Genomic DNA, 14,651 nt, shown 5'->3' with positions numbered 1-14,651 from the left:
AAAGTAAAACTAGCAGAAAACACCTTGGACACGAAAGGAACAATGAGCTTAAGAAAATGGGTCCAAACAATATTAAACATATAGCAATCTTACGTTGGAAAAGAAACAAGACAAACACAGATGATATATTTGTAGGCGTATAAATGGTTTTGATTTACACCACTAAGATCAGACTGATGATATAACCCGTTCTCGTTTACTTCAAAAATTGCAAATGCAATGCAAATGATGAACAAGAACCACAGGGTCAAGGCAAAATCATCTCACCTGCGGACCATATAACAGGTTCTTAGAATTCGAGATTAAGTCTAACTTAACTCTACAAAACCAACTTGTATCGTGAAGATTGACCAAACCACAAAACTCTTTGTGATTAAGGTGATTATACACAACCCTCACATAGAAATTAAGGCACCCATAAACTTTCTCCTATTAAGGTGTCAAGGTGCGGACCAAAGTTAAGGCAAAATTTCCAACATAGGTAAATAAAATACAAGTTTGACATACATAAACCTGAATTCACTTAACCTATTGCTTGTATGCCAAATTGTATCAGCTATAGATAATACAACAAAATGAAAATCAGGAACCTAGTCAAACAAGCAAAAACTATCATGTCCATCTTGTTAAACAATTGTTCCTTCTTGTGTCTTATTATACAACAGAATTTGTTTAATATAGGATTGATTCAAAAAATGTATACAAACAAGCATAAGAGATTATATTCTTATTTACATGGTATGATATGCCTAATAATTACAAAAATCTTAACAAATCATTTAGGATATCCTAAAACAGTGTAAGACATGGAAAAGTTATTATCATATATTTCTCATAATTTCTAACAGAGACCAAAAAAGAGAGTTAGACAACATGAGAGTATGCAGGATAAAATAAAAGAGTAAATTGTAAAATTAAATAAACCACTGCAAGCATATGACTAACAGCACAAATGAAGCTGTTAAGATATTAAATGAGAGCAGATGTAGTTTTCACACTACAGAAATAGAAACCATGTTATATTCTCTTGATGTTGAGCTTGCTGAAATTAGCAGAAATAATTCAAAGTTTGATAGAGAATTAACAATCAACAAAACTCAAATCCCCACCTTCGGGTTTACGCTTGATTCTTGATGAACAAGGTACTCAAATCCTGGAAACTCCTATTCCGGAAAATAGTGGGGATCCTTTGAAGAAAATGGAAGCGGTCTCTTTGTTTGGGATTCAAAATGGGCTTGGTTTTTCTTTTTCTACGGAGAAAGGTGTTAACACCGAGAGGTTGGAGGTGATGGAGGTTGTGGATGTTAAGAATAAGGTAATTAGGGAGAGGAGTGGAGTGGATCAATGATTATTACAACTTTCAATGTGAGAGGTCTTGGGGGAGCTATCAAGAGAAAGAAAATTAAAGAGCTTGTGAGTCATCACAAGGTAGAATTCATGGCGATACAAGAAACTAAAATGGAGGAGATTTCAAATAGTTTTTGTTACGGTATTTGGGGAGGGGAAGATTGTGATTGGGCTTTTCTACCATCCGAAGGTAATAGTGGAGGTATTCTCTCTCTTTGGAATAAATCTCTATGTACTTTTTAATTTCTCGTTCGTTGGTGAAGGTTATGTGGGAGTGTGTTTGGATTGGGGCATGTTGAAACAAAGGTGCTTTGTCGTTAATGTGTATTCCAAGTGTGACGTTGTGTCTAAAAGGAGACTTTGGGACAAGATTATTGAGTTGAGAAGGAGTTTGGGGGAGGGTGTGTGGTGTGTTTTAGGAGATTTTAATGCGGTGGGAGGGAGTGATGAAAGATGGGGCGTTAATGAGGAGTTGACTTCTAGCCAAAGGGAAGAAATTATGCTTTTTAATAGTTTTGTGCGGGAAGTGGAGTTGGAAGACTTAAATGTGTTAGGTAGACGTTTTACGTGGTACCATCCTAATGGGATATCTATGAGCCGGATAGATAGGGTTCTTGTTTCCGAAGAATGGGGGGCTCTTTGGGGGGAGACATCTCTTTAGGTCCTTCCAAGAGATGTTTCGGATCATTGTCCTCTCATTTTAAAGGAAGGAGGTTGGGATTGGGGCCCGAGGCCGTTTCGGTTCAATAATTTTTGGTTGGAGAATGTGGATTTTAAAGGGGTGGTAGAGGACACGTGGGGAGCGCTCCCTAGTAATGGTTGGATGAGCTTTGTTCTTAAGGAGAAACTTAAAGGGTTGAAAGTCAAGATCAAGGAGTGGCATAAAGGTGTGTATGGGGATATGGAGGCTAGAATAGCCAAGATGGTGGAAGACATTACCATATTGGATATTAGAGGAGATGAGGTGGGTTTGAGTGGAGAGGAGGTTCAAGGTCGCAAGACTTTGTTCCGAGATTTATGGACACTTTTAAAGGCAAAGGATGTTAATATGGTTCAAAGGGCTAGAGCTAGATGGATGAAAAATGGAGATGCTAACACTAAGTATTTCCATAGGTGTGTGAAGTTGAGACATAGTGGGAATGCTATTAAGGCCCTTAAAGTAGGTGATGCTTGGGTTCAATCCCCGACGGAGGTGAGGAGAGTGGTGGTGGATTTTTTCTCTAATCATGTGGCGGCTCCGGAGTGGGAGCGTCCTAAGCTTGATGGTGTTGTTTTCGAACACTTGGGAGATGAGGAGAATGGGTTGTTGGTGGCGCCGTTCTCGATGGAGGAGATTGAAGGGGTTTTAGAGGAGTGTGATGGAGATAAGAGCCCGGGGCCGGATGGTTTTAATTTTGCTTTTATCAAGAAGTTTTGGTATTTGATTAAGAATGAGGTGAGAATTATGTTTGACCAATTTCATGGTAATGAGAATCTCCCGAAGCCTATGTTGGCTTACTTTGTTGCGTTGATTCCAAAAATTAACTCGCCATTGGAATTGAAAGACTATCGTCCTATTTCTCTCTTAGGTTGTTTATACAAACTCTTGGCAAAGGTCCTTGCTAGAAGGTTGGCAAGAGTCATGGATCCTATTATTTCCCAAAATCAATTGGCTTTTTTGAAGGGGAGAAATTTGGGGGATGGGGTCTTGGTGATTAATGAAATTGTGGATTTCGCTAAGAAGTCAAATTTCGAATGTTTGATTCTTAAGGTGGATTTCGAGAAGGCGTATGATTCGGTGGATTGGGGATTCTTGATGTATATGATGGAGAGGGTTGGAATGGGTCCAAAGTGGAGAGCTTGGATGAAGGCTTGTGTGTGTGGTGGTAGTATGTCCATTCTCGTTAATGGTAGCCCTACGGAAGAGATTAATATCCATAGAGGGTTAAAGCAAGGTGATCCCTTAGCACCTTTTCTTTTCCTTTTAGTGGCGGAGGGCTTTAGTGGTTTAATGAGGAACGCGGTCCGGTTGAATTTGTTTGAGGGATTCAAGTTGAAGGAAGAAGGAAAGGTGTATTCTCACCTCCAATATGCTGATGATACTCTTTGTGTGGGGAAAGCAACGGTTGGAAATTTGTGGACTTTGAAGGCGTTGCTTAGAGGTTTTGAGATGGCTTCAGGGTTGAAAGTTAATTTTTATAAAAGTTGTTTGATGGGGATAAATGTATCGCCGGAGTTCATGGTGACGGCTTGTAATTTTTTGAATTGTGGGCAAGGCTCTTTTCCTTTCAAGTACTTGGGTTTGCCGGTGGGTGGAAATCCGGGTAGAGCAATAACTTGGGAGCCTTTACTTGATCAATTCTCCAAGAAGTTGAACTCTTGGGGTAATAGGTATCTTAGCCTTGGGGGGAGGATTGTGCTTCTCAATTCCGTTTTGAATGCCTTACCTATTTTTTATCTATCTTTTTTCAAAGTGCCGGTGTGTGTGGCAAAGAAAATAGTTAGAATTCAAAGGGAGTTCCTTTGGGGTGGTGTTTTATCTTGGTTTTTCGGGTGTCAAACATTAATTAAGTTTGAACCTTTTTAACCGTTGATATCTCATTTTTTCTTGGGAAGGGAAAAATAAGCAAAACCCTTGAGAATCGAGGTCCGGGAGTTGTTTTCGCTACGGGAAGGTGTTAGGCACCCATAACGACTATAGTATCCTATAGGAACCGTCTTTATTTTCTACACGCGCGCTTTATTTTTAAATGTTATTTAAAAAATGATATTTCCACCTAAGAGTTTACTAAGTGAAGAATTGGAGGGAGAAGAGAATGTTTGAATTTTTATTTTATTTGAATTGAAGGAATTTTGATTCCTTGCCTACGTACCCTTTTAAGGGATCAAATCCACCGTAGTTCTCTTCCAAAAATGTTTTTGTTTTTGTTGATTGATTTTAAGTTTGAAAATGGGAATTTTTAAGAATAAGAGAGAGAGGCCTCAAGGGCATGAGATTGTGAAAATGTGAGGTTGAATTAGTCATTTTTGCAAAAGAAGTCTAAGTATGATTAAAATTAGTTGAGATTTTTATTTAAGAAAAGAAAATGAAAGTTCAATGGGATTTTGATCCCAAAGTTTATTAGGAAAAAGATTTGAGTGATGTTGTTCATGTTTTTTGGAAAAAAGATTTTTTCTAAGTTTCAAATCCTAAACATACATCTAAAGCATTCAAAACCCTAAACATACATCTAAAGCATGCATACCCTAAACATACATCTAAAGTATCTATGTGATGTGTGTGCATGTGTCGGTGCCTGTGTCGGTGTACATCATTAGGGTCCATTGTCCTTTACATATGCCCTAGTTTACATGCTATGGTCTTGTAAGAAATCAAAAGCATAAAGAAATTTACAAAGTCCCTAGGCTTTACATTCTAGGTCTTGGCAAAAATTAAAGTGCAAGAATTTAAAATGCAAGAAATAAGAGATGAAAATATGATGTGAGATGCTATGGAAATGAGACATGAAACAAAAGGGGTTAGTAGCACAAATGAAATAGAAACTAGTACCAAAATGCATAGTAAGGCTATTGTAACTTGCAAGGAAAGTAAACCAACAAGCTTGACAAAAAGTGCTAAAAAGAGCTTGGAATTCAATGTAAAGCTAAAACAAAAATCAAAGCCTAGGTTCTCATAATATTGGAGGAATTTTAGATGACTTATTTCAAGAGGACCAACATGAGAATCTAGGGATTTAACTATGCCAAAATTACAAGATTTTCAAGCTTTTTATGCACTTTTATTTTTGCAAGAGACTTTCACATTATTCACAACATAAAGGATCCACAAAATTCACACAAACAAAACAGCAAGTATACACCAAAAATAAAGGACAAAATCACTCCAAAAATTACAAGTTCAAGACTACAATTATGTGCCAAAATCCAAGCTCAAAATCACATCACAATTTCACAAAAAATGTTAACAAAAAGTAAGCTACAAGTAAGGAAAGGTTACACATACTCTTGAGGTGGATTTTGGCATGAAACCACATCTTAAATGATAGGTTTCAAGTGCCAAAATTACTACAAGAAAAAGTGCACCAACACTTAAGAGTTTTTAACAAAATTTTAACAAGAATCAAAGTATTGAATTAACAAGAACACAACAATATTTTTCCTACACCTCTAATCAATATTCAACATGCAAACAACATCAAGATTCATCAAAAAACACAAGAAAATTAATAGAAATTTATTTGGAATTTTTTTGCAAAGTTTTTGAACACATAGGGGTGCAGACAACAAGGAATCATCACAAACACGCAGGGGAGGAGGGGTGTACATAGCAAAACGTATACAGGCATGGCACAAGACAGTCATTGGGCTTAAAACAAAGGGAATGGACCGGGTAGGGTTAAGAAACGGGTTGAACCGGTTCAAGGAGGGATTAATAGTAGCCGTTAGATCAAAGATCTAACGGCTGGCAAGAGAGGCGCACCATAGGTCCACTAGGCGCACACACATACGATTGGGTAAGGGTATATAAGCTAAAAAACACACAGGAAGCTCACAACCCAAATCTTCTAAACTCAGCAGCAGCGGCTGCTTTCTCTTTCTCCCAACCATGGTACCTTCCTTCGACTCTTTTCTCTTCTTTGTTTTCAAACACGTTAAAACCATAACAACACCAACATCCACACAGACTCCAACTAAACCTCCCATCTTTCAATCAATATCCCTTCTTCTTATCCTCTTAATCGTAAAACCAAATCCGACATAACCAAACACATAATAAACGACTTAGCAGCAATCAACACCAAAGAGCAACACATTCAAATTCCATTCAAGATGACGATAACACAGACAGCATAACAAGTTCATATAGGAAACAATCAACAAACACGAGATCCCTTACGAATCTGAGTCTAGTTCTTGCTTCAAATCGCCTTTTAAAACCTAGATCGGGAACGATTTTAAAACTGAAATCATTTTTTACATCTTTCAAATTGCTTTTTCTTTTAAATCGATTTGGAAACTAGTCTCAGATTCGTAGCAACAGTAAATGGATCGGATGTTACCTCAGTTACGAACGGAGAAAGAATAATTCTGTTTCAAATAGCTTCGATCTGTTTCAGATAGCTTCGATATGAACACGTACTGCTCCGATCCCTTGCTGAAATTCGTTACTGCTTCTGTTGTTGTTGGATTTCGAACTTGCGTTTGGATCTGGAAATTTTGTCGAGTTTAGACTCGCGCTTGTTGCTGCTAGGTGCTTGATTATGGATCTGGACCAATTTTCTTCTTCACGTTGTTTCCTTCGTTTGTGTCCTTTGAATCTTTGTGATGTTGCAGTTACGTATTGGTTCGAATTTGTGGCGTATGAGTCTGAGTTGTTGACGAAATCGCAGAGATAGAAACAGCGTTGTTGTATGAACAGAACGAAAAAAAATGGTGGTTTTTAGTTAGTTGCGGTGGTTGAAGGTGGTTTGAGTGGTGGTTTAGGTCGGTTAGGTTGGTTGAGAGAATTGGTTACGGTGGAGAGAGTTGGTTAGAAGAGAGAGAAAGAAATTTTCTCTCTCTCTTTTTTCTGATTTTTTTTGTGAAATTTTTGGGAAGTGTGAAAATGATTAGTGTGTTGACCTTGACCCATGGGACCCCTTATATAGGTGATGTGTGAATTTTTGGACCAATGGGATAAAGACATGTGGTGTAACGCCCCATTTTTATATGATTTTTATGTGATATATGTTGTGATGCTATTTTATTATATGATTTATGGAGTTGTGTTTTATTTAAATGAATGTTGTTATTATTTGATAGAAATAATATGAGAAATAGAAATATTATAGAAATAGTATTTATTTTTGGTTAATGGGAATTAAGTGGAAATTAATAGAAATTAAGGGAGTTGGGTGAGAAAAGAAAAGAGAGATATTTTTGAAGTAAAAAGAAAGAAAAAGGGAGAGAAACATTTTCACGTGAAAACATTAGAAGAAAACTGCTTTTGGAGAGAAAACCTAGAAGAGGCAAAGAGAGAGCTAGGAAGGAATCGATTGCGGTAGCTTGTCGTTTGGTGTTGCTGAATTAAGGTAAGGGTGGGATTCCTTTCAATAATCATGATATATAATTTGAAAATTGATGAAATTGTTGTTCTTGAGTTTAGGGTTTGAGAGGTTATGTTAGATGATAATTTATAATAAAACATGTTGTTTAATTGTATGAATATAGGTTGTTTTACCCCTATGATGTATACTAAACCTGTAAACATGTTTGTAAACCAATTTGGGTGATTAAGGGATCAAAGCTAGGATTTTTGGGGTGAAACTATGTTGAAATCGCAGCATTTTTCTGAAATCTGAAGCAGGACGCGAAAGCGTCGCATTAGCGTCCAGAAAGCGTCCACACCTTGTAGCTGCCCAGAAATTTTTGTGGAGGACGCGAAAGAGTCCTTTTGACGCGAAAGCGTCCTACCCATTTGCTGTGGACGCTAAAGCGTCCCAAAAGCGTCCAGAAAGCGTCCCTCACCTGAGTTACGACATTTTGGACGCGAAAGCGTGCGTTGCTCGCGAAAGCGTCCTACCCCCTTTTGCAGAGGACGCGAAAGCGTCCAAAAAGCGTCCAGAAAGCGTCCCTGTTCTGTACTACCATTTTCTGAATTTTGTTTAGTGCACCAAATGTCTATTCTGATCATTTTAATATGTTCCCTTGATTTATTACGGATTGTTTATGAGGTAAAAATTATATATGGAAGTAGAATGATGTGAACTCTTGAATAAAATGCATTCTAATATGCTATATTGATTCCTTTTTGTCGTTGACGTTGTTGTATCATCTGATGTCGAAGTTGGGGAGTGTGTCATAATAGTTTAGGCACATAAGTTGTTGTTGTAGTCGTTGTTGAAGTTGTATGTTGATATACACAAGTTGAGTCCATTTGCATACTCACATCTGTTGGGGGCTTATGCCCTGGAATGTTCATCATTCAACCCGTTGGGGGCTTATGCCCTGGAATGTTTATCATTCACCTGTTGGGGGCTTATGCCCTGGGATGCTTTAACCATCCAATCTGTTGGGGGCTTATGCCCTGGAATGCTTAGCATTCAACGCGCGTAGATTGGTACCACCTGCATGATGCATTAGTTGTTGTTGTCGTAGCATTGTTGGGTTGTTGTTGTCGTTGTAACATTGTCGGGTTGTTGTCGTTGCCGAATTGTCGAGTTATCGGTGTCGTTGTGGATAATGTTGTTGTTGTTGTTGTTGTACCTTGTTGCTGAAAATGATTATGTTGTTGTTATATGTATTCTTTATATACATTATTAATGATGCATGTTGTGATATATTGTTATTTTCATTAATTTGATGAATTATATATTATTATTATTGGATAAGTTTCTCACCCCTTCTGCGTATATGTTGCCTCGACCGTGGGTAATGTGCAGGTAATGATGGTTTGTAGGTTGATTGGCTCAAGTGTCTAGGGCTCTGATACATATTAGGATGGGGATCGTCGCGAGTGTCTTCTCATTTCTTTTATGTATCACATATTTTGGAAAAGACTTGCTATTAGAATAAAGTTGAATTATGTTGTGGCCTTTGTGCCAAGATTTTTATTGATGTTGAATTTGGTTGAATTTATATTTTAAAGAATTATTCCGCTGCAGTTTATTAAGATATTCTAAACGTTGATTTTAAATAAATAGACAATTTTCTATTATGAAATTTTGATTAGCAGTGTGACACTCCGTTGTGTGATTACTCTGATTTTATTTATTAATATTACGTTGTTGGGAGAACGGGGTGTTACAATTGGTATCAGAGCAGGTCGGTCCGTCCGGCCAATTAGTAGAGTCGTGTCGAGCCTAGTAGTGTTGTGTGACAATTTTGTATTGTCCTTGTTGTCCTGATTGTTGTTTGTTGTTTGTTGTGCAATCCCTAGTATGAACTGGTTGGAGTACAACCATGTTCATATTAATTGTTTTAAAAAGACGATGTACTTTTCTTCTGCTGAGGAAGAGAGTGGAGCAGAATTTTTATCTACCAAGCAGCTGAAGCAGTTAGAACATGATGGAAACTTGATGTTTTCTTTGATGGCGTATTTGTCTGTGGAAAATCAGTCGGTAATTGATAGATTGCCCGTTGTGAATGAATTTCCTGAAGTTTTTCCTGATGAGATTCCAGATGTACCACCAGAGAGGGAGGTTGAATTTTCGATTGATCTTGTACCGGGTACGAAGCCTGTGTCGATGGCTCCTTACCGTATGTCAGCCTCCGTGTTAGCAGAGTTGAAGAAACAGTTGGAAGAATTGCTTGATAAGAAGTTTGTAAGACCGAGTGTCTCACCTTGGGGGCGCCGGTATTGTTGGTGAAGAAGAAGGATGGTAGCATGAGATTGTGCATAGATTACCGTCAGCTTAATAAAGTGACGATAAAGAATAGGTATCCACTTCCGAGGATTGATGACTTGATGGATCAATTAGTGGGTGCACGTGTGTTGAGTAAAATTGATTTGAGGTCAGGTTACCATCAGATTAAGGTGAAGGATGAAGATATGCAAAAGACGGCCTTTAGGACACGGTATGGGCACTATGAATATAAAGTGATGCCTTTCGGTGTTACTAATGCGCCTGGTGTGTTCATGGAGTATATGAACAGAATTTTTCATGCTTTTCTAGATAAATTTGTGGTTGTATTTATTGATGATATCTTGATTTATTCTAAGAATGAAGAAGAACACGCAGAACATTTGAAGATTGTTTTACAGGTGCTGAAAGAAAAGAAGCTGTATGCAAAACTGTCAAAGTGCGAGTTCTGGTTAAGTGAAGTAAGTTTCCTTGGCCATATTATTTCTGGAAGTGGTATTGCAGTTGACCCGTCGAAAGTTGAAGCGGTATCGCAATGGGAGACTCCTAAGTCAGTTACGGAGATCAGAAGTTTCCTTGGCTTGGCTGGTTATTACCGTAGATTTATCGAAGGATTTTCGAAGTTGGCACTTCCATTGACTCAGTTGACCTATAAAGGTAAAGCTTTTGTGTGGGATGCTCAGTGTGAGAGTAATTTCAATGAGTTGAAGCGAAGATTGACGACGGCTCCAATTTTAATTTTGCCAGAGCCAGATAAACCTTTTGTTGTATATTGTGATGCGTCTAAGTTGGGCTTAGGTGGTGTGCTTATGCAAGATGGTAAGGTAGTGGCTTATGCTTCCAGACAGTTGAGAATTCATGAGAAGAATTACCCTACGCATGATTTAGAGTTGGCTGCTGTGGTTTTTGTGTTGAAAATTTGGAGACACTATTTGTACGGTTCCAGATTTGAAGTGTTTAGTGATCATAAAAGTCTGAAATATTTATTTGATCACAAGGAGTTGAATATGAGGCAGAGAAGGTGGCTAGAGTTGTTGAAGGATTATGATTTTGGTTTGAATTATCATCCGGGTAAAGCCAATGTGGTTGCAGATGCCTTGAGTAGAAAACATTGCACATGTCGGCTATGATGGTGAAAGAATTTGAATTGCTAGAGCAGTTTAGAGACTTGAGTCTTGTTTGTGAATTGGCACCTCAGAGTGTGCAGTTGGGTATGTTGAAGATTAATAACGATTTCTTGAAGAGTATCAAAGAAGCCCAGGAAGCTGATGTGAAATTTGTAGACTTGATGGCTGCTAGTAATCAGAATGCAGATGGTGATTTTCAGGTTGATGATCAAGGAGTGTTGAGATTCCGAGGCAGGATTTGTATTCCTGATAATAATGAATTGAAAAAGTTGATTTTAGAAGAAAGTCACAGAAGCAACTTGAGTATCCATCCGGGAGCTACAAAGATGTACCACGACTTGAAGAAACTGTTTTGGTGGTCTGGGTTGAAGCGTGATGTCGCACAATTTGTTTATGCGTGTTTGACTTGTCAGAAATCGAAAGTTGAACATCAGAAGCCTGCTGGTTTGTTGACGCCTTTAGATTTGCCGGAGTGGAAATGGGATAACATCTCCATGGACTTTGTGACGAGTTTACCAAACACTCAAGAGGGCATGATGCCATTTGGGTTGTTGTCGATAGATTGACGAAGTCGGCACACTTTATTCCGATTAATATTACTTATTCAGTAGCTCAGTTGGCGGAGATTTATATTCATAATATTGTGAAGTTGCATGGTGTCCCGTCGAGTATTGTGTCGGATAGAATCCGAGGTTCACTTCGAGATTTTGGAAAAGCTTGCAAGAAGCTTTGGGCTCTCAGTTGAAGTTGAGTTCAACGTATCATCCGCAAACGGATGGTCAGTCAGAAAGAACGATTCAATCATTAGAAGACTTGTTGAGGGTGTGTGTACTTGAGCAAGGTGGAGCTTGGGACAGTCACCTACCATTGATATAGTTCACGTACAACAATAGCTACCATTCAAGTATTGGTATGGCACCTTTCGAAGCTTTATATGGTCGAAGGTGTAGGACTCATTTGTGTTGGTTTGAGTCGGGTGAAAGTATCGTGTTGGGACCTGAAATAGTTCAGCAGACTACGGAGAAGGTCAAGATGATAAGAGAGCATATGAAAGCATCGCAGAGTCGACAAAAGAGCTATCATGACAAGCGTAGGAAGGACCTTGAGTTTCAAGAGGGTGACCATGTGTTCTTGAGAGTCACTCCTATGACCGGTGTGGGTCGTGCATTGAAGTCCAAGAAGTTGACTCCGAAGTTTATTGGTCCTTATCAAATATCTGAGAGAATTGGCACGGTGGCTTATAGAGTTGGTTTGCCACCACATCTTTCGAACTTGCATGATGTGTTCCATGTGTCGCAACTTCGGAAGTATGTAGTGGATCCTTCACATGTTATTCCTAGAGATGATGTGCAAGTTAGAGACAATCTTACGGTAGAAACTTTACCTTTGAGGATTGATGATCGCAAGATGAAGACGTTGAGAGGCAAGGAGATACCTCTAGTGAGAGTTGTTTGGGGAGGAGCAGCTGGTGAAAGTCTTACTTGGGAGTTGGAGAGTAAGATGCAGGAGTCATATCCTGAGTTGTTAGCTTGAGCTAATATTTCGAGGACGAAATTCTCTAAGTTGGGGAGAGTTGTAACGCCCCATTTTTATATGATTTTTATGTGATATATGTTGTGATGCTATTTTATTATATGATTTATGGAGTTGTGTTTTATTTAAATGAATGTTGTTATTATTTGATAGAAATAATATGAGAAATAGAAATATTATAGAAATAGTATTTATTTTTGGTTAATGGGAATTAAGTGGAAATTAATAGAAATTAAGGGAGTTGGGTGAGAAAAGAAAAGAGAGATATTTTTGAAGTAAAAAAGAAAGAAAAAGGGAGAGAAACATTTTCACGTGAAAACATTAGAAGAAAACTGCTTTTGGAGAGAAAACCTAGAAGAGGCAAAGAGAGAGCTAGGAAGGAATCGATTGCGGTAGCTTGTCGTTTGGTGTTGCTGAATTAAGGTAAGGGTGGGATTCCTTTCAATAATCATGATATATAATTTGAAAATTGATGAAATTGTTGTTCTTGAGTTTAGGGTTTGAGAGGTTATGTTAGATGATAATTTATAATAAAACATGTTGTTTAATTGTATGAATATAGGTTGTTTTACCCCTATGATGTATACTAAACCTGTAAACATGTTTGTAAACCAATTTGGGTGATTAAGGGATCAAAGCTAGGATTTTTGGGGTGAAACTATGTTGAAATCGCAGCATTTTTCTGAAATCTGAAGCAGGACGCGAAAGCGTCGCATTAGCGTCCAGAAAGCGTCCACACCTTGTAGCTGCCCAGAAATTTTTGTGGAGGACGCGAAAGCGTCCTTTTGACGCGAAAGCGTCCTACCCATTTGCTGTGGACGCTAAAGCGTCCCAAAAGCGTCCAGAAAGCGTCCCTCACCTGAGTTACGACATTTTGGACGCGAAAGCGTGCGTTGCTCGCGAAAGCGTCCTACCCCCTTTTGCAGAGGACGCGAAAGCGTCCAAAAAGCGTCCAGAAAGCGTCCCTGTTCTGTACTACCATTTTCTGAATTTTGTTTAGTGCACCAAATGTCTATTCTGATCATTTTAATATGTTCCCTTGATTTATTACGGATTGTTTATGAGGTAAAAATTATATATGGAAGTAGAATGATGTGAACTCTTGAATAAAATGCATTCTAATATGCTATATTGATTCCTTTTTGTCGTTGACGTTGTTGTATCATCTGATGTCGAAGTTGGGGAGTGTGTCATAATAGTTTAGGCACATAAGTTGTTGTTGTAGTCGTTGTTGAAGTTGTATGTTGATATACACAAGTTGAGTCCATTTGCATACTCACATCTGTTGGGGGCTTATGCCCTGGAATGTTCATCATTCAACCCGTTGGGGGCTTATGCCCTGGAATGTTTATCATTCACCTGTTGGGGGCTTATGCCCTGGGATGCTTTAACCATCCAATCTGTTGGGGGCTTATGCCCTGGAATGCTTAGCATTCAACGCGCGTAGATTGGTACCACCTGCATGATGCATTAGTTGTTGTTGTCGTAGCATTGTTGGGTTGTTGTTGTCGTTGTAACATTGTCGGGTTGTTGTCGTTGCCGAATTGTCGAGTTATCGGTGTCGTTGTGGATAATGTTGTTGTTGTTGTTGTTGTACCTTGTTGCTGAAAATGATTATGTTGTTGTTATATGTATTCTTTATATACATTATTAATGATGCATGTTGTGATATATTGTTATTTTCATTAATTTGATGAATTATATATTATTATTATTGGATAAGTTTCTCACCCCTTCTGCGTATATGTTGCCTCGACCGTGGGTAATGTGCAGGTAATGATGGTTTGTAGGTTGATTGGCTCAAGTGTCTAGGGCTCTGATACATATTAGGATGGGGATCGTCGCGAGTGTCTTCTCATTTCTTTTATGTATCACATATTTTGGAAAAGACTTGCTATTAGAATAAAGTTGAATTATGTTGTGGCCTTTGTGCCAAGATTTTTATTGATGTTGAATTTGGTTGAATTTATATTTTAAAGAATTATTCCGCTGCAGTTTATTAAGATATTCTAAACGTTGATTTTAAATAAATAGACAATTTTCTATTATGAAATTTTGATTAGCAGTGTGACACTCCGTTGTGTGATTACTCTGATTTTATTTATTAATATTACGTTGTTGGGAGAACGGGGTGTTACATGTGGCACCTGAAAAGTTAGTTGGACTAAAAATGGACCAAAAGGCAAATAACAAGACTCTAAGGACTAAAACATAAAAATTAACTAAAATTGCATTAAAAAATGTAAATGGAAAAATAACGTAAAGCGAAACGATTAAAAATAACAAAACGGACTAAAATGAACCAACTACTAAATGAGGTACT

Source organism: Medicago sativa, chromosome 5 (assembly GCF_051527215.1).
Source record: "Medicago sativa cultivar Bolivia chromosome 5, Bolivia_mono, whole genome shotgun sequence".
Lineage (NCBI taxonomy): Eukaryota > Viridiplantae > Streptophyta > Magnoliopsida > Fabales > Fabaceae > Medicago > Medicago sativa.
The sequence above is the reverse complement of the archived record's forward strand: the minus strand, read 5'-3'. Positions refer to the sequence as shown.